This window comes from Pseudopipra pipra, chromosome 13 (assembly GCF_036250125.1).
Source record: "Pseudopipra pipra isolate bDixPip1 chromosome 13, bDixPip1.hap1, whole genome shotgun sequence".
In the NCBI taxonomy this organism is placed as follows: domain Eukaryota; kingdom Metazoa; phylum Chordata; class Aves; order Passeriformes; family Pipridae; genus Pseudopipra; species Pseudopipra pipra.
In genome coordinates, this window is record NC_087561.1 from 17,469,420 (window position 1) to 17,473,991 (window position 4,572).

At 50.0% G+C, this 4,572-nt stretch overlaps 1 long non-coding RNA gene across 1 annotated transcript; it reads right to left on the reverse strand.

Annotated features, from left to right (window-relative positions):
* Nucleotides 1-405: 405 nt before the first annotated feature.
* Nucleotides 406-3,020, reverse strand: LOC135421568 (uncharacterized). Its single transcript, XR_010434078.1, has 3 exons — nt 2,368-3,020; nt 1,832-1,995; nt 406-1,358 (listed from the first exon to the last, which is right to left on the reverse strand). It is a non-coding gene; the product is annotated as an uncharacterized LOC135421568 (long non-coding RNA).
* Between the last annotated feature and the right edge of the window lie 1,552 nt (nt 3,021-4,572).

The window sequence follows — 4,572 nt, forward strand, 5'->3', positions numbered from 1 at the left end:
AATTGCAAGGTTATCTGTGCTTCGCTGCGGTTAGCTGCTTGTTTCTAACCCCCCCCCTTTTTTTTTTTTTTTTTTTTTTTGAAGCGGAGTTGGGCTGGGACAGGGGTGTTGTTGGGTTTTCTTTGTTTTGCTGGTCACAGTGTGCCTGTTAGAGATATGTAAAAGTGAAGCAATCTCGTAATTAACATATGAACAGCAAAGGAGAAGACAAACTGGAGAGATGGCACAGGGATGGCCTGGTACAATTCTACTTTTTTCAGGGCTGCAAAATGTCTCAGATCTGGGCGGGGAAGAGTTTCCTCTTCAGGGGTTCACAGTCACAAACCAAAACCAAACAAACCAACCAACCCCAAAGAACAAAGCTACTGGTGGAGGGGCTCGGAACAGACGGCTCACAGGCCAATATGGTTGGCAAAATGTCCGTTTATTAGAAGAAGAACATTTATTATATACTGCTGCTACACCTGGACGTGTGATTCTTCTTCACACAGCACTGGATATATAAGAGAAACATACTTTGTTGTCCGGTGTTAATTGGAGCATCGCAGGTGTCCATAAGAGATGAAAAAACTTGTTTAGCTTTCTAAGACTCCTCCTTGACCTTGGCAGGGAGCCTTCTTTTCTGAAGTTCTAACTTCAGAGCCTGTAGCCATGTTAGCTACGCTAATGGTAAATCCTTTACACGTGTCATTTCCAAAATGCATGATCACAAAACTTGGCTTTGCTAGTTGTTAAATCCAGGCACCAGATTGTTACCAGGTATGACCCAAAACTGACTCTAGAAACTCAAACGCACACTGGTGTATAGTTTTTAGGAGAGCTTTAAAATAAAAAAAATAATTAGTTTACACACAAATCCTTCTGCAGTCCACACTGTATAACAACTCCAGCTGCTCACTAGGAGAATTACCTAATTTATAACATTGAACCGAATAACCTCACTGCTTATAAATGTATTCACAGGCACAAAAAAAAATAATTGCAAGTAGCGAGACTTACATCGCAAGTAACTCTTTGCTTCAAAAACAAACAAACAAACAAAACCCCAAACCACCAAAACAGAGCAGTTAGATGAACCAAAACATGTCTGGATAAGAACTATTAATCATAAGCTCTTACCTGCAGGAGCTTTAGCTTGTGAACGGTTCCCAGCTCCCACGCTGGGCGGAGTTTGTGATTTTAGCAGACCCTCAGCTGCCCGGCAAGGCTCACGTCCCACCTGAGAATGCTGCTTTCACCTAAAGTTCAGGTCTGGAAGCAATATGTGGCATAGTAGAGGACTGGATAGAAGGACCTACTGCTGCCACTCCCCTTGGAGCAGAAGCCACTGGCTGTGGTGAATTCCCATCTGAAGAAACCTTTGGGGAAAAAAAAAAAAAGATGAAAATGTAAAGAATTTTATGCCACAGTGTCTGTCCAGAGCTTGAAACAGAAGTCACAAAGGACAAAACAAGTAGCAAATGATACCTCAATATTAGAGGCTTTTTTGAGAAAGCTTTAAGCATTATAACTATATAATTAGGGTTTATTATATATTATAATAAAAATTATAAACTTGAGGTAGAAATAGCAAATTAAAAAAAAAAATCAACAAAAACCTTAAAAAAAAATCCATGACAACATTAGAAGAGTTCTTGCCTGTAAAGAATAAGTAGGTTAACACTAATGTACCAAGAAAAGGACTTTAATAACACAAGACTTCCACTACATATGGATCAAGACAACAGGTCTAGCATCTGAACAGACTCCCCCTCCCCCACAAGCAAGTTTTTACTTCAGACTGTCCAGGTAACAAAATTTATGTTGTTGTTAGGACATCTCTCACACTTACTGGTACATTCTCTCCCTGGGACAGAGCTGCCTTTCTCTTCTCCAGGTGCTCTGGCAGCTCACTAACACGCTTCTCCAGCACTGCCACCTCCAAGCTGCGCTCCTTCCAATTCTCCCTCGGTGCTGCAGCCTGGCATTCTGCTCCTGCTTCACTTTGTTCCTTACCTGAAAAAATTCACCAAGCAGTGGGGCAGGAGGGGAAAGCAAGGAAAAGAAAAACAAATGAACTTTCAGGAGAGGGGACAGGAACCAGTTACAAAGAGAAAAGCCGTTGAAAAAGTGAAGTTATGTCTTCTCTCCAGTGAAAATATTGGTTAGTCTCCAAATTTGCAGAAAGGAAAGGGATATGCACAGTGTGCTCCTTCCTCCCTTTCCCTCGAACTCAGTACAATCACCCCTCCATCCTCAGCATGCAGGCAGCCACACGGGCCCGGCAGGAATGGGAGCAGTGGCGTTTCTTCCCGACGAGCTCAGAAAAGGACCCAACTGTCTTTAAAGCCCTTAAGAGTTGGGGGTCACAAGCTGGCTTTCCATTACCTGCAGCTCCTTGGACATGCGGTGGGTGGAGCTCAGCTACAGGTGACAGGTTGTCGTGGTAACCACTAATTCGTCAGCCCTTTCTCAGCATCTCTGGCAGCCCAGGCAGTTCCTCTGCTTTCGGCACGTCCAGCGCCAGCTCGCGCCGCTTCGGCTGCAACAGGCTCTTCAGCTGGTCCGCCTCCTCCGCTGCAAAGGACGAGAGAGAGCACAAGAGCTGCCCTGAGGAACAGCCCAGCATGGGCTGCTCTGCTCCCAGGGCAGCGCTGCAGGGCACCCAGAGAGCACCCTGCCGGCCTCCGGAGCAGGGCTGCACAGAGCCAAACCTGCTCCTCTACCCGGCAGGTGCACAAGCAAAGTCACCGGCACCATTCTGGACATTTGGTCTCCTCAGAGCACTGACGGAGAGGGAAAAAGAACATTTGGTTCACTGTCCCAAGTACAGAAACAAACAAAACCACAACACCAGACTGAATTCACCTGCAGAAGCCCAAATTCACCGAATGCCTGCTGAATTCAGCAGGAAGACACTCACTCAACCACAAGGCATCATTTCAAACTCTGCATTTAAGCCCTAAGAAGCCAGTAACAAAACACTAAAGCTGTTTCATTAAACACAGACTCCCGGGGCGGGAGCGGGAACGGAGCAGAGCGGAGCGGGGTGGCCGGGCGGGCGGCGAAGCCGCCTGAGCGCCGATCCGCTTCCTGCCTGGGGTCCTCGCTTGTCAGCCGCGCGCCGCGTCCCCAAGCGGGGCTGCCCGTCCGGTGCCTGCCGCCGGCGCCCGGCGCCGCCGAGAGCCCTGCCCTGTCCTCACAGCGGGAAGCACCGCAGCGAGACGGCGCTGCGAGCGCGGGGTGGGGGTCCGGGTTGGGGTGGAGCTCAGGCAACAGGAAAGACGCCTCTCTGAGGCAGGGGGCCTCGCGCCACCATATTTAGTGTTGTCCTGGCTCATTTCCGGTCCTGGTAGCGCCATCTTCACTTCTGGCTTGGCGGACCATCTTTCTGTACGGCATTGGAGGACTTCTGGTCCGAGGGCCGCCATCTTTCTGTGCGGCCTCGCAGGACCTCAGGTCCGGGGGGCGCCATCTTTGCTGAGGCGTTGAAAATATTCCGGTCGCTCCCACTCCCGGTCCCCAACTTTACCCTTTGAATGTCCCTCACTAATTTCTACGGTTTCACCTCAAAATCTTCATTTTAGTCCCGCCCCCCAACCCCGAGAGAGACGGGAGACCACAAGTCCCGTCGTGCCCCGGGAACCGGCCAGGCCCCAGTGCGGCCGCTCCTTCCCTGCTCGGTGCCGCTGATTCAGCCGCCTCCTGGCGGGCCCCGCCCCCTTGAGCAGGCCTCCGAAGGGCCGCCGCCCCCTCCCCGTTCTCCGCTGCTCTTCCCCTCGCTGCGGGCGGGACCCTCGAGACTCCCAAGAACAGCCGCGGCAGGCACCGCGCGCGTGCAGGGCCCTTCGCTGCAGTGCCGCCCTTAAGTTCAGCAGGGGGCGCTGCAGTGCCATGAGAGTCACTGCGCATGCGTCATTCCCTCTCTTGACCGCCCTTAATTACCACGTGATCGCGGACGTCTCACAATGACTGCGCATGCGCCGACGCCGCCTGCTTGGGGGACCCTCACCACGTGACCTTCTGGCTTCGCTTTCTTACTGCGGACGCCTCACCTGCTTTTCTGGGGTCCCACCCATTCTGGGGCCCTTCCCTGACGTTTCGCGGCTCCCCCTCCACTTTTTCGTGTCCCTGGGGTTCCCCCACCCACGTTTCGGGGTCCCCTTCTCACATTTTAGGGGTGACCCCCAGTTTACGGTTCGGAGGGTGGGGGGTGGAAGTAAACGGGGTGCCCAAGAAGGTTTTTTTTTTCTCTTTTATTTCACTTTTTATTTTATTTCCTTTTTAGTTTTCTTGCTTTTAATTTTTTTATTTTCTTCTGTATTTTATATTTCCTTTTTTATTTTGTTTATTTTTTATTCTCTTCATTTTTCATTTTCTTTTATTTCTTGTTTGGTTTTTATTTTTTTATTTCTTATTCTTCCAGAGAGGGAAACACTGCAGCTCCTCTGGACCAGAGAAAGGCTCCCCTGCTCTTCCCTTAAACACAACGCCTGGAATTAGTGCCCTGGAAGCCTGGTCCACTCATTCCAGGGACTGAGGCTCACTCAGAAGGGCTTTGCCAGTATCAAATGGAAATTACATTGTGAGCAA